At 43.6% G+C, this 26293-nt stretch overlaps 1 protein-coding gene across 6 annotated transcripts in view; it reads left to right on the top strand.

Annotated features, from left to right (window-relative positions):
• The window catches only part of ZNF469 (zinc finger protein 469), a 265796-nt gene that overhangs the window by 24035 nt on the left and 215468 nt on the right, over positions 1 to 26293 (top strand). For 4 of the 6 annotated variants that reach the window (XM_083754490.1, XM_083754494.1, XM_083754488.1 and 1 more), the window contains exon 2: positions 10615 to 10705. The gene's annotated coding sequence lies outside the window, so the exon portion shown is untranslated. Of the gene's footprint in view, positions 1 to 7200; positions 7290 to 8119; positions 8138 to 10614; positions 10706 to 26293 lie in introns of those variants that run through there. The other 2 variants (XM_083754489.1, XM_083754491.1) reach the window with 2 other exon arrangements.

Raw genomic sequence — 26293 nt, 5'->3', positions numbered from 1 at the left:
GGTCTGCAAGTAGGAAACTTATGGGGGAATCATATAGCCAACTGTTAAGAGATCCTGGCAGGGCGGAACCCTCTTGAGCGCTGCTTTGTTGTTGTTGTTAATTAGCATTTTAATCCCAAGCTTTCGCCAAGGACCTTACAACTAGCACAGCCCCCCTCACCCCTCTTCCGTTTTATCCTCACAACAGCTCCTGTGAGGAAAATGAGCCAGGGAGAAATGGGCTGGCCCAAAATCACCCAGTGAACTTCAGGGCTGAGTGGGGTCTGTTTGGCCTGACTCTAACGTCCTAACTCAGTGTTGTCTGGTGCCCATTGGGACTGGTAGGGTGGAAAGCAGGGAGGCTAACAGTAGGTGATGCCAGGACAGGCAGAACCAACACATTCTAGCTTAGGCCCCATTTGCCTTCTCCCTGCTGAGTTCCACAAGGGCTATTCTGAGAGTAAGGAGGAGGTAACTGACAGGCAGGGCTGCCCCCTGGGCTGATTGTAAGAAGGCAGATGGGCTGGCTGAGGTCCTGCTGAGGTTGGCGGAACAATGCCCCTTTTGCCCTGATGGGCCGGCCTGCTCTACACTGACTCTTCCCAAAGCAGCCCAAAGCCTCCTGAATTCTGACACTTGAGGCATCAGAATATTGCCCATTGAGTGCTGGCTGGTGTTTTTCCCCCCGCTGGAACTCACCGGAATTCAGTTCCCGCACCTCTCCGGTGGGTGTCATTGCCATTACAAGTGTGATTTCATGGAGAGTTTCGACACCAGTTTTTCTAGAAAAATAGCAAGAGTCCTAGCAATTATGGTTTAATTTTTGTTTTTAATGACAAAGGTAATATTTGCACAACCACTGCGTTTTTTGTTGATGTTGCGCTTGTAAAAAGCTCTGTTTGCAGTGAAACTGTCATTGGACCATCCTGTTGTAAGCACAGAGGCAAATATATTGGACTCCACACTTTAGGAAAGCTACTTTAGGAAAGGGTCACAGTGGCATGATTCAGTAATTACTCCCTAAAACAGTACCATTGGAAGCGGTCTTCTACTGAGTCAGACACTTGGTCCCACTAGCTGATTATTGTTGACACTGACTGGCAGCAGCTCTCTAGGGTTTCATGCAAGTGTCTCTCAGAGCCCCACCTGGAGATGCCGGGGTTTGAACCTGGGACCTTCTGCATGCCAGGCATGTGCTCTACTCCTGAGCCACAGCTTTTCCTATTCTGTTGTTGATACAGCTGTTTTAAGTGACTGCTTTATTTGGCACTTCTGTAACCTCCCGGAACGTTCTGCTCTGGATGGTGGGTTAGGACGGGCAGCCACAGTATGTTGAGCTTGTTGCCTTTTCACATGGAAAGTTCTAGTTCCTTCCAGCTTCCTCCTTATCTTTTAGGCAACGGAAGCCAATCTCTTATTGTGACCAGGCCGCCAGTCCTCCCTGCTTCCTTTCCCACAAGCGCGAGCCCAGACCTATGCCAAGAAACAGAATATTGTTGCCCAGCTCTTTCCTCTGCCAGGGCTTTGTCCCTCAAGTTGCTTGTCCAAGAATGTCCTCTGATTTCCCAGTGGACAAATTGGCTTGGCTGCTTTGGCTGTGAATGCCTTTTGGATTTGCCAAAGGTTTGGCTTGGAGTGCCTCTTTCAGCCTTGATGTGCCATTAAGCTCACTTGGCCCGCAGGCTGCCATTTCAAACAGCAGGAGGCATGGAGGTTCTGGAGCCCTTGCTGGGTAATTTTGCCTCTACAGGATGTCTTCTTGTAGACATCCAAGATGCAGAGGTGGAACTGCAAGCCAGCAATCCTCGCCGTAACTCTTTTGTGTTTGAGCAGAGGGTGGAAAAAGAGAGCTTCATTGCATAAGTGCATCTAAACAAAAACAGGTGATGAGTATTAATAAATATAAATCTTTTATTCTTTGGTATGTTATTACATAATCGGTCGTGTGTCAGAGCAGGAGCCAAAAATAAAGAGCTCCAAATAACACTTAAATATGGAGATATTCTGCTGTCCAGAGTTAAAGTAAACACAAAGTAAACACTAACTGAACCTTACTCAGAGTAAACCCACTGAAATAAATGGACTTAAGACCAGTTGCCTCCATGAAATTCAGTGGGTTTATTCTGAACAAACCAGTGGGTTGGATCCTAGTAGAATCATAGAACAGTAGAGTTGGAAGGGTCCTTGAGGGTCATCTATTCCAACTCCCTGCAATGCAGAAATATGCAGCTGCTCCATACGGTGATTGAACTTGCAACCTTGCCATTATCAGCACCATGCTCTAACCAACTGAGCTATTATTCTTAGTGATACACTGATTTCACTGGGCCTATTTTAAACATACCAAAGCTTCATTTGCACTACACATTTAAAGCAGTATGATTACAATTCTCCCAAAGTTCCTGGGAACTATAGTTTGTTAAGGTGCTGGGAGTTGTCAAGAGACCCCGTATTCCGTTCCCAGAGCTACAGTTCCCAGAGTTCCCTAGGAAGGGAGACTGATCGTTAAACCACTCTGGGAAATGCAGCTCGGGGGGGGGGGATGTGGGGTCTCCTAACAACTCTCAGTGCTCCTAATGAACTCCAGTTCCCAGGATTCTTTGGGAGAAGCCATGACAGTTAATTTGCAAGTGTTTAAAGTGGCATGATACTGCTTTTAATGTATAGTGCAGACAGGGCCTGAGGTTAGATTCCATGCATCACACCCAATCCCCTCATTCCACAACTCAACTTGCCTAATGAGAAGGGCAGCTACCCAAATGCCTTGGACAGTGATCATGACTGGTCTGTAGACCAGGGTAGGGGACCTGCAGCCCCCCAGATGCTGTTGGCTCCTAAGACCCCCAGTCATCATGGCCAATAGTTATATAACACTGCCTCATGGGAAGTGATTCATAAATGAAATGATAAGAATAAGAATGATGAGGATGTCCGTATCAGTGAACAGGGCCTTCTTGGGCACACACTGGCACCAGCATCGGATGGGAATGCTTCTGCTCTTTTCTCGTAGTGCCGTCTTCACAGTTGTCCTCCCTGGGTAGTGCACTTTGCATCCCTCTCCCCGCTGTTGTTTCTTCTTCTTCTTCTTCTTCTTCTTCTTCTTCTTCTTCTTCTTCTTCTTCTTCTTCTTCTTCTTCTTCTTCTTCTAATGTGTGGGTTTTTCACACACTGCATTCCTTGAGTTTGTGGTCTGTGTATTCAAAGAGTTGAGATCTTGTACCTGGCAGCAGCTCTGTGTGCTCAAAAGTGCTAATTTTTATGGCCGCTGATTTACGGCCCTATGAAATTGGTTTTTCGTCTTGGAAAAATAATGCATATGTGGTGTGGATCCCGGGCTTAGCGCCGCTCGCTTTCCATCACCCGCTCCAGCATTCTGAAAGACCCGCTCTGGAGGGGTGTCATCACAGCTGCTTCCTTCACAACTGTCTGAAAAAAAAAGAAAAGAACCCCCCCAAAAAAACATTGTGCTGGGAAAGCAAGACTTTTCGCAGATTCCAATTCTTTGTTTCATCTCCGAAGGCAGAATCGTTATTCTCAATACGCTGTGAGTGAACTTGCTGTTAGGAGCTGCACTCCGCATGTGTGTTTTAAATATATATTTTTAATATCGCAATTTTAATGGTACAAAAAAATCCCCTCCTCATCTTGTAGAGGGATACAAGGAGAGTCTAAAGTAAAACAAAAACCCACCAAAAGCATTAATCTTGTCAGTGCATCCCATCAGAAAGTATAACAATTAAAGACCACCATGTTCATAGCAGCCAGAAAACTTTGTTTGCTACTGGAATATGTCTCTGTTTCACTTTTGGTTGCACAAACCTCAAAAGATCACCAATATGCTAATTAGACTCTTCATATTTTGTTCCTTTAGCCAAACGTAGGTTATTTGTTAATTCCTCCATCAAAGCAACTCATCAAGTCATCTTATACCAATTAGCTATTTTAGTGCCATTTAGGTCCTTCCAATATTGAGCAACAAACTAGCTGGGCAGCTGCAAGAATATAACCAAGTAGAGGTTTGAAATGGCAAACCCTGTTGTTGCTCTGAAAAATGCTTAATCTGGAGATTACAGTAGTTGCTGTCCAGTCATTTTAGTAATTTTTGCAAAGACCACAGTCCAAAAGACCCAACAATTTTTGATGAGCCTGTCACATATAGGAGATGCTCCTTTTAAGAGATGTAACACTGGAAAAGGGTTGTCGACTTCAGCATTTTTAGGCTGAAACTGATAATCAGTTTCATTGGGCAGTTTTCTCTCAACACTATAGCTTTGGGAGAGCTATGAACCTCTTTAATATCCTTTTGCTGTTGCTTTATTTCCACCTTTCTTCTTCTGTTCTTGAACAGCTTGGGGTATGTGTGTGTCTATTGAACTTTCTTTCTCCTTCCTAGAGCATTCCTAGCCAATCAGAGATCACTTAGCGAATGTGAGAATGTCCTGCTGTGATGTAGCTCATCAGATTTGGCTAAGTGAGGACATTCCTGATGGCAAAGGTGATTGAGAATGAATCTTCACCTGGGTGATTCCAGCCAATCACACCACCAATCCCACCTCCCATCTCACATGGCAAATGTTACAGCTAACAGCAGTTTTTGTAAAAGATTTTCCCATTTGACTTAACTTTCCCCCCCTCCACATTTTTTTTCTGAGACGCAAAGTTGAGGGAGAGGCTAGATAAAAGTTTATAGCTTCTTGTTTCTGACATTATTCAGTTCTTGGAAAGTGAAAAATATCCCAGGAAAGTGCCTTTTTCCAGGGGGCTGTTTTGGCAGGAAGGCTTTGTTCTGCAGTTAAAAGGTACTTACAGTAACTTACTGTGTGGGGAGGGGGAGGAGAAAACCCCTCAGTGCAAACCAATATGTAGAAAGAAATGCAAAGTGACAAATGATGTCAAAGGTTGCCTCTCACCAGCACGTGGCTTAATTTTGTGTGTGTCTACAGATGTGTCCAATTTAGTTTCACAAGCCTCTTTTGGGGAATCCAGATGGCCTTTGAACAGGGTGACTACAGACCTTATCCAGCCAGGGAGATGTGTCTGGACAGGTGCCTGGATGCAAAATATCCATTTTAAAATTCAGAGAGTTTTGTGACCAGCTCTTTCAACTTTTCACTGCTTTATCTATTGTCTACTGCTCAATTGAAAAGTGCAGTTCTGTATATCCCTCTCTACTTGTTCACTCCCTCTGGAACCTCAATAGTGGTGTGTTTTTGGAGGGGGGAGATATAGCTGAATGTTAGAGCATCCCTTTTGCATACAAAAGATTCCAGGTTCAGTCCTCAGCATCTTCAGACAGGACTGGGAAAGACACCTTCCTCTCGCCTGAAACCCCAGACAGCCACTGCCAGTGAGTGTAGACGATACTGAGCCTATGCAGTATAGAGCAATAAAATGTCTCAGCTTGAAGCAGCTTCCAGTGTTCCTATGAAATGTTCCTCACACAAGCTGCTGTTGAAATCTGAACGACTGCATCCAAATGGTTTAACCTTAAGGTTTTGCTTAAATGCTTTGCTCTTACACTTTCCTTTAAAACCCTGTTCAAATGTCAGCCTTGCAGCTGTGAAGTCTCCACAGGTAGCCAGTTCTTGTGCTTTGCCTACAGCAAGGGGTAAACCCTCTATTTTTGTTTTGTGAGTGAAAGATCTACAGTACTGTTTTTCCACTGTCCTCTTCCAGGAGGGTCTTCTTATCCGAACAACACTAAAGGTGTCTGCAAATATTTTTTCTCCTCTCCAAGGGGGCTCTTTTTATCACTTCCTGATCCTGGCAGGTGGATTTGGTAAAGCTCTTACCGTTTATGGCTGCCACATGTTAACAGTGCACTCCTTTGGTCCCCCTTCTGGTGTCCTTCTGCGTAATGGCTTTTCTTCTTACTCTTCTCAAAAAGGATAACAGCCCACTTAAAATTAAGCAGCTATTATTGCAGCATTCTTTTATGAACTCCTCTTTCAGTTTCTTCACTCACCATTGGGTTGCAAAGATGTGACTCGCAGCCCTTCACCCAGAGAGTCACCGCATGAGACTCTCTGCCTTCAAATACATTTTGGGAGCATCTGTTGGCCCAGAATGTGGCTGCCAGGATGTCAGCTGGAGCTGGCAGATTAGAGGAATGTAACACCAGGAATTTAGGACGATGCCTTATACCAAGTCAGACCATTGGCTCACTTAGCTTAGTGTTGTCTACACTGACTGGCAGCAGGTATTCAGGACTTCAGGCTAGGGAGGCTTTCCAGCTCCACCTAGAGATACCAGGGTTGGAACTTGGGACCTTCTGCATGCAGAGCAGATGCATTGAGCTACAGCCTTCCCCAACCAAGTCATTGATCAATCTAGACTAGCGTTGCCCTCTCTGACTGGCAGTGATTCTCTAGGACTCTCCTGCACTTTGAACCTTTTTGAACTGGAAATGCCAGGAACGTTCTGCCTGCAAAGCAGGTGCTCCATCCAGTGAGTTGTGGTCTTCCTGGAATAAATAGCACTGGTATCCAAATCACCTGCATTAGCTTCCAGTTTGTGGCAGACTAATTCCAAAGTTTTGAGTTTATTTATTTTGTTCCTAAATTTCTCTTCCACCCTTCCTCCCAATGGAGCCCAGAGCGGTAAACACCAAAAGCTTAAAATGATACAATTAAATGTGTTTTTTAAAATCATATATTCAAAACATTTGAAAACCATCTCAAAACAGTTTATAACATCTAAAAAGATTTAAAGGCAATCCCATTCCCTCATAGTTGCTAATGTCCAGTGTCCTTCAACTATCAAATATTTTAAAATGTCTCCTGAAAGTCAGTAACAAGCAAGACAGACACACCCAACCAGTGGGTGCATTTCACAAATGGGGAGTCACCACTGAGAAGACCACCAAACCAGGTAGCAGCCAGAAGGAGCACCTTTAATAATCCTTAAGTGGCCTGAGATCAGCTGATGTCCTCCTGTACTAATCATTGTGGTCTACCTCTGGGATCTTCCCATGATCCACTCCTGCTATTGGAAGTGCAGTTGGTGCAGGGAAAAGATAGTGTTGTGGGTCCTGGGGCTGCTCCAGGTTTTGTTTTATATCCGCCGGCTGCTAGGCTAGACCTGGCATGGACTTCTGGGGGCTGCTCTAGGCCTTGTGTTGCCTCTGGAGGCTGCCAGGCCTGGCACAGCCTTCCCAGGGCCACTTAGGAGACACATCACCTTGTGAGCAGGAAGCCAAAGACAGCAGGGATAAGGAGAAGAGCAGGAGAGCCAGGGAGGGGGAGAGCAATGGAGTTGCGGGATGGTTGGGGGGGGGGATGCCCTGAATTTTCCTCACAAAATGTTGAAGGGTATGTCATTCTCATTTTTAATTTCAATTATTAAATATTTCAATACACCTTTTACACTATTAATACTATTCATTGTTAAAGCCCTCTGAGAATTGCCACTCGGTGAGGGGAATAAGGGCCTCCTAACATAGGTTTGCCGTATTTCAAAAAGTAAAAACCAGGACACCCCGAAATTGATGAGCTTTTTTTAGACAACCCCAAGTTGTTAGGCCAAAAAACATAACTGACTTGCCTAAGATCCAGGACAAAGCGCCACCTTTTGGAAATCCCCCCCCCCCGACGTCAATTCTGCCTTCGAAATCCTGGTAATGTTCAGGAAAATCTGAACGTATTGCAGCTGTATCCTAACAGTGCTTGACCCCCTTAACCAACTACAGGGGGAAGCCGTGGCTATTTAAAATGGTTCCACAGTGCTTAAAACGTGTGGTGTGAATGTGGATTCTCTCACTCTCTCTGTACATAGATAAAGATATTCTCAACCAAGAGTCACCACTTTTGCTGTAAAAGCTTTCCAGCCGCAGGAAATGTGGCTTTGATTGCGACAGTCCTCACTCACTGGCACCTCTTTTTTCCCCTCTTCAGCTGCCTGAGGCAGCCATTTTGTGCTGGCATTTTTATGCTACCTATCAATGACCATTTTGATATGCGGTTTTATTTTGATGCATTTGTTTTATGCTTTGGAGACAGTAGGATAGCTAAGATAAAAACATCATAAATAGAGCCATTAGTCAAAGACCTAGTGTGGTGTAGTGGTTCGAATGCTGGACTAGGACCTGGGGGACCAGGGTTTAATCCCCACAGCCATGAAGCTCACTGGGGCCAGTCACTGCCTCTTATCCACCTCACAGGTTTGTTGTGGGGATGGGAACTATGTGCACCACCTTGAGCTGTGTCCTGGAGCTAGAATATACATGTAGACATATTCAATTATTCTTTTTATTGCACTTTGTATACAAGGAAACATTTTGGATAGCCACAGGCAGCCTTTCTGGCCCGCACCCTGCCCCACACCCACTCAGAGCAAACACTGAGCAGGCATTCAGTGCTTCTTGCCCTATGCAATTGTACTCTGCAAACAAATTATTCTGTGACATTAGCTTGATATTCTCAAATCCAGTAAGTGTTGAGTGAAAGCTGAATCGGCATAGGAAGCAGGTAAAATGATTATATTGTGGAGCTAATGCTCGGCCTATTTAACGTCTTGTTCTCAAAAGGAGATGGCTGCCATGTTGATTATCGGAAAGACTCACTCTAATGGAGTCTGTGCAATAAAAGGAAAAATAAGATGAAAACCAGGCGGGATTCAGTACATGTGATTGAATCCTGGCCTTTTTGTGATCAGAGTTCCTTTGTTGCTGATGAAGCAGGATTGGTGAATAGCCAACCCTGATGGAGGAACCAGCTAAGGTATCATTAGGCACTTCATTCAGTCCAAGCTCAGCCTTCCCTCCTTTCAAGAGGGAAGAGAGCATCCTCTTTGTTGATGAGCACAATTTGAACATTTGATACTTTAAACTCACTTTTCTTTGCTGATGAGCTATTTATACCAGAGCAAAATCAATGGAAATGGAAGGTCCCTGCTTTGGTGCAGTGCCAAGATTGCGGTTGGGGGGGGGGAGCTGAAGTTTAAGTTAGGTTCTACTCATTTCTTAATTTCAAGCATTTGGTATTGTAGCAGTGGAGTTTTCCCCATTGTTTGTAAGTGGACCCACACCCTGAGTTGCTTATTATTTGGGTTTGGGATTCATTAGCTAATAGCACCATGATTGCAATCTCAGAGCCTCTGGAAAAAATACTTGGGAACAGAAAGAAATGAATTATTTAAAATAAAAAGAATAAATCTAGATACAAATAGCAAAAGAGCAGGGTCAAACCACTTGGAATCAGATGTGGAGGTTTAATTATCCACTTTTGCATGGCAGATTCTTCTGTTGCTCAGTTGTTTCAAATGAATCTGCTGAAGACTGCCTGCTCTTCATTACCGGTATTTCATGTCTCTTTTTCTCTTGGGGGGGGGGGGGGACAAAAAACCAAACACTTCCAGATATATTATCCCAAGAATTTTCAAAGCAGTTTAGAACAAATATATAGAATCATAGAGCTGGAAGTGACCCTGAGGATCATCTAGTCCAAACCTCTGCAAGGCAGAAATATGCAGCTAGCTGTCCCGTATGGGGATCAAACATGCAACCTTGGCGTTATCTGCACCTACACCTGTAACCTGCTTTGAGGTGTTGTTGTTGTTGTTGTTGTTTCTGCTGCTGTTGTTAATCAAACTATAAATTTTATTAAATAAGACAAACAAATTAATAAAACATCATTTTTCCTTAAAAAACCTCTCTAAAACAATAAAAGTAGTAGCTAAGCAGTAAATAGCATATATAAAATATTAATTTCATTTAATATATGCTTTTTATTGTGCCCTTCCCTGAAATCCCAATATAAGAAATGACCAGTAAATTATTTAAATATACTGTATAAAGCTCACAGGAAAAGCATAAAATGCACATCAGATTATGCACTTTAAAAGCCTGAGCAATTTTGCCATCAAGGTGTGGTTGGTTTCACCTGTGCTGCTCTACCCTCCGGCCCTTGAAGCCTTCAGAAGGGAGTTGTTTAATGGATACTTTGACTTGGTCTATTGGTAAGCTGTATGCTTACTTAAATGTTTATGTGGGTTAAATGAACTGTTTGTGGTTGATTTTTAGTTTCCCCCCAGGATTATGTTCCTGTGATATTATATGTCTTAGTATGTATTGTTATTGTATTACTGGAATAGATACTAGATACTAGAAACTGCTTCTGGGTTTTGTTTGTAGGGCAGCAGATTGTACTATAAGTACAAAGCTAAGGGATTTCAGCAAATGAGGGGAGAAGTTCTACAACTGAGAGGTGCAGTTTGGTCCCAGTACATTTTGAACTGTGGTGGTTTCTTTATAATGGGGAAAACTCTTTATCCTTTCTTTGCTTTGGTGTGTGGGTCTATCATCACTTTATAATAATACAATCACAGCATAATAATAAGTGTTTCAAAAATCATCTAATGCATTCTTCTTTGTACTCAAAATTTTCAGAAATATAATACATGAGTTACATTTTTCTGAAAATATAGATTCCAAAAACCATCCAGCAATAAATTCCATCTTACAGCTCAGTGGTGGGTATAATTTTCTGATTTTGTAGGGGGGGGTGTAGCATTCATTTTGAAGATAAATATTGGTAGCTATTGAGAGATTCCCTCTCCCATGTTTAATGCTTTTTAAAAATTGCATTCACACTGAAGTCCCTCTATACATGTATTTTGTTTTATTTTTTTCTATTTAAGGTTGGTTCTGGAAGCTGCAGGGATGATTCCTCCTCAACAAAACCACTTCTTCAAGAATCCTGAACTAGGCATGCCCTCATTATGAGGAAAAGTAAGCCACATTTTTCTCTCTCTTGCCTGTGTTATATGGAAGGGAATATACTCTACCTTACTCTCACATAATTATGTATACCGAGGTGAAACCTCTAAAAGCTTTCAATTTTCTGCTTTCCCTCTTGCCCTTGGATGAGTAAAATCTTGTTCATTTTAAAATAATTGTGTAAAACAACCTGGCTTTTAGTTTTTCTCAATTGATCTAATCTTGGTGCGTGAATGCCGTTGTACCTAAGCGGAAGGAGAGTTCTCAGCGATGCTGTTATTAAGCTGAAGGGAAAACATTATTTCCACAGGATTGTGTGCAAATGTTACATGTACCTCATTCTCCCAGCAGTTAGGGAACAAAGGGGGCTTGGTGCATACCTTGGCTTTGCTTTTGTTGGAAGGAAGGCCGCTAGAAGCTTGTCTTTGTGATGTGTGGTTTTATTAGTTCATATATACAGGCAGAACGTAAGAGAGACGGTTCATAGTATTAACACTCCCCAGCAGATCTTGGGTTCCCCCCAGTCAATTAGGCATAGCTTTGGGTTCTCACAGAGAACAAAATCCAACCCTCATTGTGCTTTCTAGCCCCCACTGACAAAACTGTGTGGTCAGTTCCACTTTTCTCTTCCAGTCACTGACTTCTGCAGCCGGAGAAGAGGAGAGGACTTCTCCTCTGCAACTTACCGTGTTTTTCGCTCTATAAGACGCATTAGACCACAAGACGCACCTAGTTTTTGGAGGAGGAAAACAAGAAAAAAAATATTCTGAATTTCAGAAGCCAGAACAGCAAGAGGGATCGCTGCGCAGGGAAAGCAGCAATCCTTCTTGCTGTTCTGGCTTCTGGGATAGCTGCGCAGCCTGCATTCACTCCATAAGACGCACACACATTTCCTTTTACTTTTTAGGAGGGAAAAAGTGAGTCTTATAGAGCAAAAAAATACGGTATCTTCTAGAAATCTCTCTAGCTATTCAGTTCCTACACAACACATTTGCCCAAGCTTAACATAACAAAACCAACATTTAGCAAACTTTGCTAGGTCCATTAACATAACAAAGTGACTGCTTTGACCTACTTTAGCAGTTTCTATTACTTTACAGAAATCCCATCTTACAGATATACAATTTCAGGTTTGGAGGGAACCCCAAAGATGACATCTAGAGGAAGCATTAGCGGGACCATCCTATAAAAGCATAAAAACCAGTGGCCCAACTAGTCCAGCATCCTGTTCTCACAGTTGTCAGCCAGGTGCCTATAGGAAACCTGCAAGCAGGACCTGAACACAAGAGTGCTCTCCTCTCCTGCGGTTTCCAGCAACTGATATTCAGAAGCATTGATGCTTCCAATAGTAGAGGGCAGGGAACATAGCTGTGGTAGCTAGTAGCTATTGAAAGCAATGCCATCCAGGAATTTATCTAATCCTCTTTTAAAGCCATCAGAGTTGGTGGCCATCACTGCTTCCTATGGGATCCAGTTTCATAGTTTAACGATGCTCCGCATGAAGTACTTCCTTTTATCTGTCCCAAACTTTCTAGCATTCAGCTTCATTGCATGTCCACCACTTCTAGTATATCATGAGAGAGGGATGCATTTTCCATAAGCCTGAATGATTTTTGCTGCATCCACACATGCAATTAAAAATTGTTCATGTGCAACAAGTCATGCAAGCTAGAGCAGATCACACGAGCTTCTGAGTCTGCACCATTTTCTGAATGGCTTGGAATCTGATCTATGGCTTGATGGGATGGGAAGCTGCTGGATGCGGTTTTGAAGGAAGAGCAGTGTGGCAGCAACTTATAAATTCATTGCAATGTGCCCTACCGAGAGAGAGAGAGAGAGAGAAACATCTGTTGCAGGCATACCATCATTTTTCACTACAAGCCTGTAATGTTTCATGGCTTCCCCCTTGAGGATGGACTCGTGACTTCTCAGAGCTCCATTCATTTCCCAGCTGCTCTCTATCCTCATACACTGAACATGTGTAAGAAGAAAAAGCCTCCCCTTCCCCCTCTAAGAGATCCTGAATTTCTGACATGCTTGCGATGCTTTCTCAGCCCTTGGAATCCCAGCCTCTGGTCCATCCCTGCTTGCATTAATGGCCCACAGCTGCATCACATTCACAAGTGACCGCAACACTCCTGGGAGAAGGGAGAGGTTTTGGCTATGCCACCGATGGAGGCTCAAGTGTTCCCCTTGCTTATGTGAGATGCGCCATGTCCCTGGCTGGCTGTTTACGGCCCTGGATGTTATTTACAACTTGGAGAGGCAAAATTATTCTTTGAGAAAGGAGCCAACATTTTAAAAGTGTCTTGAGTGAAGCCACTTCCCTGGAGAGGGGGAGAGAGAGCCAGCACACGATGTGTTTGTCACAGTCTCTCATCCTTGGGTGAAACCAAAGCAACACAAAGGCCTCATATTGGCATCAAGACAGTGGTTGAATTGTTTCCAAATAGTACTCACTGTTTGTTTCATTGTTGTTTGTGTTTATTATCCAGCTCGCTCCGGAAGCTTTCAGTGGCAGAAATAATTGTGAAAGGTGGAATTAATGTGCATGGCGAGGTTAGGATGCCAGAGAGACAACTGGCATTTGACCCCCACTCAGAGTATATAGATTAAAAAGGCCTGCACTGATCCATGGATCAGTGAGATTAGATGGTTAAAAATGAAAATCTTGTTGACTTAGCTGAAGTCTTTAGAATCTGTCAATCTTCTGTTTCAGTGTCCTTTGTGAGGTTGATGGGCAAAATGCTGTTTTAAAAACAATTTTCCTTCTTTGTTTGCTTTCTCTCAAATCATTAAATCTTACTTAATTATTTTAGGGCTTGCAAGAAATGGATGGTGGCATTTGCCCTTTCCTTGGCAACCCAGTGTGACTTTGGAAGACAGAACTGTTGCATTCTTCTGAGGATGCTTCTTTGTGCATGGTTTTTGGTGTGTGTGTGTTCGCGCTCATGCACATGAACCAGAGGTGCCATGTTCAGTTCCACTTCCAATAATACCAGTGTTGGATCAGTGCCTCAGTCCATAGACACCCGTAGCTGCCTGCCTGCACATGCACTCAAGGGAAGACAGGATAGACATTTAATAAATAGAGGAGGATCTGCACCTGTGGAACAGTTGCCTGGCACTGGATCAACAGATGCCCAAGAGACAAGACTTTTAGAAAGGGTTTCAAGGGCGAGAGGGAAAATCTGTCAGTTTGAGTGTCTCTCAGTTTCTCAGTGTCCCAATCTTAAATTCAGTTCTCCACATTTCCACGGAAAATCTTGATTATTATTATTATTATTTTTAAAAAACCTCTTGAAACTTTTCCAGCATTTAAGTAATAATTAAGAAAAAAACAACAAATGCACCAAGCAACATCAGCAGGAAAATATAGTAGCAAGGAGCCATACACAACACACACACACAGTAAGGGGGGGGGGGAGAGAGAAGACTGAGCAGCCAAAGGTTCTGATCCATATCAGATTCTGTTGCTCTGATGAGGTGAGAGCCCAGGTGGAAGGCAAAGCTGTGAGTTGGAGTTGACCTGAAGCCAAAGGACACCCAAAAATACCGAAGGTGGTAGTCCAGAGACCAGTGGCTAAGTTTCAGAACCATGGCTAGTGATCCTGCAGCAAAGGCAAGAAGTTTGGGCTACAATCCTCCCTTGTTCGAGTACCCAGTTTATAAAGTCGCACAATTTGTTTGTCGGCAAATTGCGTGTCAGTTTGTGGGTACCAACCACAAAGCCCAATCTGGGGTTGGATTTGGCCACGTAAAAGTGTCCTGGGCACTTAGCCACGTGTGGTGTGGAAATGGCATCTCAGCCGCCAATTAATATCACCCTGTACTTCCATCATTGGTTGGAAATCATTTATATCCATCTGTTCCTGCGTTTGGTCTTGGAAGAAAGAGAATAATATAAAATATATAATTCTGTGGGCCTCTTCCCCCCTCCCCCGGCCCCAGCCATTAAATGTAAACAGATGTTTGAGACATCCTTATGATATATACACATGGTGGAATAACAACTCTGTGGTAATCACTTTAAAGCGGTGGCCAGGGAGATATGAATCTTCCGGTGGATGTGGAATGCAGTGCTGAACTTCTTATTTGTAATCTTGGAAGGGAACATGACATTCACAGGCCGCTTAAGGACAGCGGACGTCCATGGTATGTCCTTATTGACATGCAAAGTTTTATGGGGCTGAAAATTGGTTCAGGCTAATTATCCTGGATCGATCTCTGCCAACGATGCAGTGGGACACAGGGTGGGGGGCATTTAAGCTGAGACGAAGCTCTGCTCTTAGGGATTTAGTCTGAAGTTTTCTGCTGGCTTTCAGGGCTAAAAAGCAGCAGCTCAGAATGGCATCATACAGTGATATATATAAAACCCACATATATGTATATATTCAAACAGCAGCATAGATACCGCAGTCTAGGCCAGAGAATGAATCTCGGTATAACAATGGAAAAAACCAACAAGAGTTTTGGGAACTCCAGCCTGGCACCATCAATTAAAAGCAGATCAGAACAAAAAGATGTTTACGGCCCCTTGAAACTCATATAATAAAAGAGCCAAATGTGCATCCAAGTGGGAAGCAGTTGGACAAGGATGGGCCTGTGCCACTGAAAAACAACAACAACAGTCAGGATTCAGGCTGGCTCAGATTTGGGACATGGGGTCTCCTTGGAGAAGGAACAGCAGAATACCCTAGGTGATCTCCACACTTCCAGTGGTTGTTCCTCCCCATCACCCCCAGGAGGGCTACAGGCAGTGGCGGACTTTCAGCTCCAAAATTTCAGCAGCACCCTGTGTGATGCTAAAATTTGGCACCCCCCCACCTCTCGTGCTCCATCCAAAAGCTTTTTTGTGGTGCCCCCTACAATGTGCTGCCCAGTGCTACCCTAACAGGGTATAGATGAGATGGCAAAATAGGCATGACCCAGGAAAGGGCGAAGCCCATATATCATCTCTGAGTCTGATTACCTTCACTGCTATAGCAACAGTTAATTTAGAGCTCTGCCTTCCTGAGCTGGGGAAATGGAAAAAGGCCCTGTTAATTCACCATGCCTCAAAAAACCCAATGCTCTCTCTACACTGTTTTCAATGTATTTTGGAATTCTTTGCTTCTGAAATCTATGCAGTCAAACTGGGGTTAGATACTAGCAAATTATATAAATGTATACTATGTCTCTTAGAGACACCAGGACCTGAACCTTCTGCATGAAAAACACATGCTCTACCGCTGGGCTTGATAGTCTCCCCTTTTAAAATGGGTCTAAAAGAAGAAACTGAAGAGTAAATGAATGCTCCATACAGAAAGCAGAGCAGATCCTGGGGAAGGGCTGTAGCTCAGTGGAAGAGTATCAGCTCTGCATGCAAAGTCCCAGGTTCAGACCCCAACGGTATCTCCAGCTAGGGCTGCAGATCAACTCTGTCTGAAACCCTAGAGATCTACTGCCAGTCAGCGTAGACGGTGCTGAGCTAGATGGATCCATGACATTCTGTCAAGCTTCCTGTGTTCCTAATCTTCAGCAATGTGCAATTAGGGTGTGTGTGTGTGTGGTGGTTCAGGAGCTGGGATGTGACAAGACTGTCCTTATTTTTATCTATTGGAGAAGATCATATCCTCACTGGCTGTCCTTTCCCTTTCCTTGGCCTCCTGCGTCATGTTGCTTTTGTAATAAAACAAAACAAACTATTCCAAACCCACAAAATATCACATAATGTAAGCATGTAAATTGAGCAGATTTAATCTGATTTTATATACCAGGCGGATACTCACATAATTTATTTGGAGGACTGGATGTCAAGATATGGGGTTCCTTGGGAGGGAGAGAGGGGAAAGTAACACATCCATTAAAATATTTTTATATGTTATATGCTCTTAATTTCTGCACAGCCGCAAAATGTCAGCTGAGGACAAATCTGACACTGCTCGGAGGAGACACCTGTTTTTCTCAGTCTTTCCCTTTCTCCTGCCATTCATGTAGCACTTTTGCGTCAGCCTTGAATCTGACCCAAGGCACTTTGGTTAAGGTTCAAATAATCCCTGAAGCGTTTGGCTCCTTTTCCAAAGTATAGTCAAATCTTGGAACTTTTCTTAAAAAAAAAAAAAGGCACCCACCCCAAAGCGACATTTTCAGTGTCCTGGATGGATCCTTTTGCCTCTGAATTCTGGATTTTCAGCATTCACTAGCAAAGAACCTGCAATGCTGGCCTGTAATTGCTGAGTGTCAAGTTTGTTACATGGAGACTAATGATTAAACACTGAGAAAAACTGATAAAAGTGGTGAGATAAGGGCGATTTGGCTTTTCAGATGGAAATGCCTTTGGGGAGGCTGGCTGTTTGAAGTGGAGGATAATCATCTAGGACACGAGACTGTGGGAGCTGTTGGCTGTTTTGCTCTGGATCACGTCTAATGACTTGGGGCTAGCCAAGCACAGGAGAGGAGTGGGTTGTTTGGATTATGGGTAACTGAAGCACTTTCTCTCTCTAACTCTCTCCTACTGAGCTAAAGTACACTGCCCTCTGGTGTAAGTACGAATGGTGATGTTTTGTGCAATCTAGTATTTTTCTTCTACTCTGCTGATTAAGATAACCACTTTGGAGGAAAATGGGTCTCCTCTTCATTTAATTGTTGCATAGAAAATTGGGTTTTGTTTTTTTCTACTCACAAGCCCAGTCTCACCCACCAAAATCCTACCTTCTGCCCACCTGGCGAGCTCTACACAGTCAGTCTCCTTCCTATCTCTCGGTCTTAGGGGTCCTGCTATACAGCTAGTAATTTTTATTGTATTGCTTATATTTATTGTTTTAGATTGCCCATCCTTTGGGGTTGAATTCCTCACTTTAATTCTATGTACATCAGAGACACCATATGAATAAATTCTAATGCTAATGCTAATGCTAATGCTAATAATAATAATAATAATATTAATAATAATAGCAACTTGTCAAAGGCACCACAACCTTGTACTCTCAGACCCAGATCTTGGTGGGTGGGTGCATTAAAAAGTGTCCTGACTCTCACTCTCAGACACAGTTTTCAGCCTGAGATTCCTGGAGGCTTTACTCCAAAGTCAGCACACAGTTAAGGTGTAGATGAAGATGCAGGTTACACACAGTCATTACATCAGATGCAGACCTCTAAGATGCATGGCGAGGTACAAGCTAAGACACCTCAACCCCTGACATGCCCCTTTTGTTCTCTTTGTGAAGAGCAGAGTGGGCACCGTCATTTGCACATTTGGTTCTTGTTCCAAGCAAGTGGACACTCCTGGGAGTAGGCTGGGTCTGCCAGTGGAACCTCAGAAATGGGACTTGGGTCTCCTTGACCAGCAAACCTAACTTACTTTGTGGCAGTAGGGATGGGTGAATCAGTCCATTTCGGTTTCTTTGCTTCTCATTTGTACAATCTTAAATTCAGTTCTCTACATTTCAGCAGAAATTTGTGATTTTTTTAAAAAAAACACCTCTTGAAAAGCCATCAACATTTTAGTACAAATTTCTCCTAATACTCACATTTTTGCAAAGCAGTACAATCCCAAATACAATGTAGTTTTGTGTGTTATTTCCCCTAATGTAATCCATTTTAATGCACACTTTACACTGACGTGGTCCAAAGGAAAGCAGAGCAATACATTTGGCACCAGTTTGGCTGCAGGAGTTGATGGAAGGAGGCATACAAGGCACCATCCAACCATCTTAGGTACTCTCCAGTGGCACAAAAAATCTGGCTGTTAAACAGAAGGTTGGTTGCTCAAGCCTACCCAGCAACTGCTGTGGGCAGGATTCCTACATTGCTGGGGGTTGGACTAGTTGACCCTTGGATTCCCTTCCAACTCTACAATTCTATGATTCTAGGGTTTACTCCTTAGCTGTCTCTTCTCTCAAATATGTGCCGGAAGGCTGTGAGTACAGATTTTTTCTTGGGACTTCCTGGTGCACATCTCCCCAGGGGTTTTGCTAGGTACTCAAAGCACGCAGTGGGCAGGGTGACAGGCCCATAACACCAGTTTGCATATATGTATAGCAAATTAAGACTGTGAGTGGCTGTGAGAGGAGTCTCACCAGTGCTGCACTTTGCAGGGTATATTGCAAACTGAAAAGTTTGGAACCCACTCAGCAGGAATACTGTTGGAATCAGCAGAACCATAGAGTCAGAAGGGACCCAAAGAGTCATATTGTACAACCCTCTGCAATGCAACCGCTGTCCCAACAGTTTCTTTGGTCTTTCTTTCCTTTCCTTTTAAATCAATCAGAAAAGCCAACCTGGAGGTTTTCCAGTGAAAAGAGTATAAAAACTATTTGAGAGGGAGAGAGAGAGGGGGGGGGGAGAGAGATGCTTCTAGTAAATTTTGGAAAGATCTAATGGAAGGCATCACAAATGACAACAAAGAATTATTTTTTTCGGAAATTTGCAGTGCCAGGGTTTAGGGAAAGGAAAGCAGTGATGGAGGGACAAAGTCCAATGTCAAAATTGTTCTTATGTTTTGAAAATATGGCTTTGTTCAAGAGGCTCCAACAATGCCTATTGCGGCGAGGACAACTTTTGAGATGTTATCGTATTGGCCGCTGGTTAGCAAAGCAGAAGCAAAGTGCCTTTTCGAGAGACTGCTCCCCAAGGCCACCCACTCTTCCCCAAAGCCCTGCAGAGGCATGCTATACCATTCTGATTTATGACTAGTGACACACAAATGTACAGAACTGCTGAACTTTTCAGGACCCTCAGAAATGCAGACTTGGTGTGCTTTTTTTATTCTTTAAGGAATGCTGATGTGCGCATGAATTGGTAATATCATAGTGGACTTTGGCTGGTCTTGATATGAATGTCCTCCTAGTTCTATGTGTTTTGGGCCAGAAGAACTCTGAGACCACCGGGTCTCAGCTATGCTCTTGGTTACACCTCGGTGCAATGTACAGATGACTCACTTGTGAGCTGGGTGGGCTCCCTCCTTTGCAATCAGAATTGAGAATAATAATTCAAGGATGGAGAATTGGAAAGGGTTGGTGAGAATATCCTTGTTTGGGGAGAAGGAGGGCCAACTTTGGCTGTTCCGGAAGAGGAGATGGACAAGCCCTTTAGTTTTTGGAATGGGGTTTTCAGAGGCTTTAGTAGATTGGCTTATGTCCATTGTGTTTCAGGGATGCTTAAAAAAACCAAGCTCAAGTAAACATGCAGCCAATAAAGTGTTCAGGCATTATTTCCCTGAACAGAAAGAAGATAAAAGAGAAAAAATATTATTATTAATCAGTGCAATACAATTTGAGCTGACTGTTGCTCAAGCTGAGATTGATCTCGTTGGTTCTTGGTGTTGAGGTTTCTTTTGTATGGGTAGACTTGGTATCAGCATTACACAGTGAGGTATTTCTGCACTGTGTGCCACTTTCCTGGATATTTATAAGTCAATTCCACTCCATTTTTGCATTAATTTGCATGTTTTAACCCCCCCATCCTTATTTAAACATGCATATCTAGATATGCATTTTATCTCAATGTATACATTTCTAAAATAGCACATTTTGAGTATGTTTCCTGAGCCAAGAACTGTATTGCAAAATTCCGAGAAGTGCAAAATCTATGGGGTAATTACATTCTGATCCAGAAGCTGCAGTTAGTAAGGGAATGCTGCAGAATAGTTGCTGACAGGTGTGAGATTCTGTCAGCATATATTACCCCTTTTCAGAGATCTGCATCAGCTGCTGATTTGTTACCGGGCCAAGTTCAATGTGTTAGTAAATAAATCCCTTAACAGCTTGGAATCAGTTTTCTTGAAGGATTGCATTTATCCCATATATGCCCACTTGACTGCTTTGATCTGTGGCAGTATTACAACTGACCCATCATGTTCATTTCACACTTATAAGGATCTCTTAGTGTGGCAGCTCCTACACTTTGGAAATCCCTGCCTACTGACATTAGACAAGTACGTTCGCTGTTGTCTTTCCAACTAAAAAAAATGTATGTATTTAGGCAAGCCTACCCAGCCATATAACGCAGACATATATTAACTTATATTGAATATACTTGTAGATTTTTTTCTTTTTTATAAACTTAGTTTCAATGTTGATTTTTAAAATTGACAATTTAATATTATTTGTAAATTGCTTAGAGGTTTTATTGACAGTTAGAGCCAGTGTGGTGTAGTGGTTAAGAGCGGTAGTCTCCTAATCTGGGGAACCAGGTTCGCGTCTCCGCTCCTCCACATGCAGCTGCTGGGTGACCTTGGGCCAGTCACACTTCTCTGAAGTCTCTCAGCCCCACTCACCTCACAGAGTGTTTGTTGTGGGGGAGGAAGGGAAAGGAGAATGTTAGCCGCTTTGAGAAGGGGAGTGAAAGGCAGGATATCAAATCCAAACTCTTCTTCTTCTTCTTCTAAACAGTATTAACATTTTAACCAACCAAACAAAATACATAGTATTAGTCCAAAAGATGTGAATTAGGCCAGTTCATTTCAAGTGTGGGTCAGTTCGCATTCTCCCCCATCGCTAGGTGGGAGCCATTTGTTTAAAAAGTCAAATACTTAATATGTAGCTAGAAAATAGTGAAATGACTGGAATCCCCATCATCAGTCTTGAGTTTCCTTGTTAGGTTTGTCTTCTTTTCTGTTTGTACAATGGCTACATTTTTTTATTAAAATATTCCTTCAAATGAATAATGTGAATATATTTTGAAAATCTAAAACACTTTTAAAAAGACAATTAAAACACAGTTTCGACATTGGGCTGATATTGTGTATTTTCTGCCTCTTTTTGGACAACATTGAGTAACACCAGATTTGCAGTTATTTAGATAAATGTTATTTAGAGGGACGCAGGTGGCGCTGTGGGTTAAAGCCTCAGCGCCTAGGACTTGCCGATCGAAAGGTCGGCGGTTCGAATCCCTGCGGCGGGGTGCGCTCCCGCTGCTCGGTCCCAGCGCCTGCCAACCTAGCAGTTCGAAAGCACCTCCGGGTGCAAGTAGATAAATAGGGACCGCTTACCAGCGGGAAGGTAAACGGCGTTTCCGTGTGCGGTTCTGGCTCGCCAGAGCAGCGATGTCACGCTGGCCACGTGACCCGGAAGTGTCTCCGGACAGCGCTGGCCCCTGGCCTCTTAAGTGAGATGGGCGCACAACCCCAGAGTCTGTCAAGACTGGCCCGTACGGGCAGGGGTACCTTTACCTTTACCTTTAGATAAATGTAATCATCAAGACAGGATCCTTCAACTCAGATAAAAATATTTTTAACAAATGAGCACATGCTGGATATTTAGAGGGTGTTGCTGGTTACCAAAACTTTTTAACTGCTGGAAAAAACACTCCTGTCTTTTTGCAAATTAGACTAAATTGAATTTTATTTCCATTCATGTGAGGGCTTACTTCCTAGTAAATTGCATTAGACGCTCACAACCTCCCTTTCTCTTGCTCAAAGGCTTATTTGAGGCCCGTTGGATTTCAGCTTGGAAAATGAGCTGCAAATTACGTAAGTTCAGGGGTTGGGGGTTCGAGATGGCAAGCTGAACGCATCCAAACGGTGGTTTGTAAACACAGTTTAGAGTTTAACAAGAGTTTAATTCCAGACTGTATACATTTCTAACATCTGTGCAATTGGAACCAGACATGGGTGCTTTATTAATAGAGATCTATAGGGAGAGTTTTGTAAAAGAAAAAAAATAAATCCATAGCTAATTTGCTTGTTTTCAAATGTGGGTTTGGGGCCTCTTTTTGTTTTGGAATAAATTTCCTCATTGGACTCCAAAATTTCTCTTTAATAATGCAAGGGAAGAACTGATCTTGAAAATAGAACATCTCAGGGCAGCAAGCCATTGAATTCAATATAAGATTATGGAAAGACCCGAAAGCTAGCTAGGCAAGCTCCTCTGAAGCTTTCTGGGCTGTTGAATCTCACTTCAGCACTGGCGATGGGATAAGATGGCACCTGAGGACAGGAAGTGTCAGGAGTGTATGGCACCCCCGGTGGGATGCACAGCTAGCTGTCTTCCAAGAGAGGGAGCGGATGGGGGGACCCCAGAGGGATGGTGTGTGTGGCGGGGGGGGGGGTTGTCTGCCACTGCTGCCCCAACAGTTCTTGTTGCTTGAAGCAGTTGCCGCACTGCAAATCTGCAGTTTTGACTAATGTACTGTTTTTGTAAGCAAATTCCCTTTATATTTTTGTGGATATATTCCTTTTTAGGCACATATTTCTCTAATATGTATATTTTCATTGTTTGGAGAACTGCATTGCAAAATTTTGGATAAGTGTGAATTTCAGAGGAGGGCTGTGTTTCAGTTTTCGTATTGTTTTGGAAAGTGTGAATGTAATAGATACAGCACTGGGCACAGCACTCAACCGTGCATGTTTCCTGCTCACTATGCATGGTCCCCTTTGCCTTTTTTCCAGCCCCAGTGTAGAATCCAGCCATTTGGCAGTATGGAAATTGGTTTTAAATGCATCTAACGTAGGGACAGTGTTGGCAGAGAGGAGCGTGTTGGAAAACTGGGCACCTTGAAACTTTATTATATGCAAAGGGAAGCCATATGCGGAGCGTGAAATGAAATCCTCTGAACCAGTAACTAGCGATTACGATTTATGTGACTGGGTGTTAAATGAGAGGATTGTTCCTTTCAGCATCATCAAACCAGTGTTGTTTCTGGTTTCAGCTTGCTTGGACTAAACAATGCTTTGGAAATGTGAGTCTCTTTCAATTCTGTTATCAGGCTCCAAAGAGCAGGGGCTGGTGATATCCAAATTCAGGGCACAAGACTAGCCATCTTCAACTGAGAGGTCTCTTACTTAGCATCATGCCTCCAATTGTGGGCAGCATCTCACGACTTAGAAGATTCTGTGGTCTGAGGAGAAGGAATGTAGATCAGTGACAGACTGTCCCCGGTTTAATACCTGACATCTCTACATTTTTTTAAAAAGGACCAGCAGGTGGTGGGGAAAGGCCTCTTTCTTCCTGTGACCCTGGGAAGAGGCTGCCAGTCAGAATAGACAATGCTGGTGTACAAGAACAACTTAAAGCTGCTCCTTAGACTCCCAGAGTACATAACAAGGTGTGACTAGTGACCAGTATTTGTCATATTCATTAAAAGCCTGTTAATGTCTTCTTCTCTGTTTTAGCATTCTCAGATTCTGTATTTCAAAACCCTCTCTCAGGTCCCCAGGCTCTGAGCTTGCATGGAGATTTGGAAAGTCTGAAGATCTCAAACACCTGGATTTTGAAAGTGATATTTGGGTTCTATGAGCCTATTGCCAGTTTTGGGGACTGACTTTTGTTCTTGATAAACCTCAATTGTTGTGGTCAAGTCTTTGGGAGGAGAAGATCCTGCTAGCAAGGGACGTCTGCCCCCCATCATAGGCTGTGTGTGAGATATAACTGCTTGGCCCCACTTGCTCTGAGGACCTCAGTGGGCTTCTGCCTGGTCGGTGGAAGAGGGCAGGAAATGCCACCTGAACAATCCTGGCACTATATGGGCACCATTATATTCCTATTCTTCTTACCACACTTGAATGGGATTTTGTATTCTGAGAATCTTCTGTAAGCCACTATGAGAAGCTCAAGGGAAAGAAATACTCAGAAGCAATAGTTTGTGAAACAAGGTATTTCTATTCCTCAAAACACTGTGTAATCCCAGGACACAGGCACAGAACAGCAGTAACCCATCATGCTGACAAAGAACACAAACTCTGTGATCTTCTAGTCCTTGCATGGTCTCTCTTTGCACTTGGCACCACTGTCACAGTGACACATCCAACACAGTGGAAGATCTCCATGCAGGCGTTCTCCCCCTGCGCTCCCGTTCTGAAGCGCCTCCTTTCTCTAAGTTGGTTTTCCATTCCTCTTCTCCCACAGTTAACAAGTGTGCTTACGGAATCCATGAGTTCATTGGAATACTGTTCTTAGATCCATTTCCAGGAAGTCCTCCCCCCCCCCACAATGCACCAGGCTGTCTCCATTACCCTCTGGAACGAACAGCGTTAGTGGATGCTGCGAGGTTTAGCCCTGTAGGCGAAGGTGGTTTGGTGTACGTGTTTTGCAAAGGGGGCAGGGGTTGGGAATGAAGCCATACAGAAATATAGTCAGCTGCTTTGGCCTCTGCCTTCTGCTGTTTATCCCCAGACCGCCTCATGGTTTGAGTAACCACCAATAGCCACAATCGCAGCGCACACAAAAGCTGTCTGAGAACAGCCCACCAAGAAAACATCTGGAAGCAGCAGTGAGCAAATCACATGCTTTCCACCACCAGGGCTTGAAACTTAGAACCACAAGACATGTGAGTGGACAGCCAGCCAGGAGTTGGGTTTCTTTGTTTTTTGAATACAGATTTGGGGAGATAGTATCTATATGTGTGTGATTTGCCATCCCTCTACAGCCAGTAAGAAGGGGATGTTGTTTGGATTTTCCTGGTGGCTGGAAACAAGAGGTGAAGCTTGGAAAGCATCCTGACTACTACCTTTGGTCAAAAATCTCAGACTCTTGGCCTGGGAAACCCCCAAAGGCTTATTGATAAAATTGACACATGGTCTCACATTAGCTCCAAGTGCAGGAGTTCACAAGCAGAGTTCTGGCATATGCAAAGATATTGTCCCAACATCTGACCAATTATTTCCATTGCTTTGAAAGAGCAAGGTGAGTCTTCCTACAGGGGGCGCTCTTGGGTCTGTTCATGCCATCACAGACTATGGCACATCCTTGGTGATGGGATGCGAGTTCAACCCTCCACCTCTCCCTCTGCCTCCATCTCAGCCAGCTCCTCTGATTGGCCACTTGCCTCTTTGGCTTCTCAGGGACCTCTGTTCTCAGGAGGCACAATAGGGACTGGCCCAGCCAATGCCCCCTCCCTTACCTAAGAACATATGAACATGTTGGATCAGACCATGTCCATGAATTCTAGTGTGAGGAAAGAGGGAGAAAAAACTGTTCTCTATCCACTTTTTGCATGCCATGCATAATTTTTATAAACTTCTACCAGAACCCAATTAAATACAGAACCAAGCCTCAGAGGATTGCGAGCTCGTAATTTAAGGGGTCTGAGTCACAAGATCATCTATGAACTCGTATATGTGCTCTGGAGTACTGGTGGTTATGGAAATCGTCCTCAAGCTGCTGGCATGAATGGTACATTGTTCCAAGAATGGGTGGTTCCTGGAATAAGATGAGAAAGTGCTCTTCATCCATGTTTGTCCAAGTGAGGTCAATCACCTGAAGCGTTTTCTTGTTGAGGTCCAGGGTGGCCCTCTTTATAGGAGAGGGGAGCAGAGAGCCATGATATGAGTATGTCAGCAGCCTGGGAAAGTGGGGCTTCAGATTTCCTGGATGGCTTTCACCGGTCCTTGCTGTGGACCGTGTAACAGCCAATGCTGTAGATCTGATGAGCACTGCATTTTGCTCCAAAACGGAGCAGCTTCTGAAGTGTCTCACTGTCACTCTGGAAAACTGGATCCCTGCTTAAGTGAAGCAATACAAAAGCAGCCGACTGTAATATTTTTTGCTTGTTAAAGTTACGGAGTTTCCACTTTGGGGGCTGGCAAGGAAATCTCTGAGAATCTCAGGGCCTGGAGTGTGCGCCTCTGCCCCTTTCCAAAAGAAACCTCAGTATGCGCCAGTTCTCATTATTTATAATGTT

Source organism: Podarcis gaigeae (assembly GCF_964106915.1).
Source record: "Podarcis gaigeae genome assembly, chromosome: 8".
Taxonomy (NCBI): domain Eukaryota; kingdom Metazoa; phylum Chordata; class Lepidosauria; order Squamata; family Lacertidae; genus Podarcis; species Podarcis gaigeae.
This window is presented reverse-complemented; position numbering and strand designations above follow the sequence as displayed.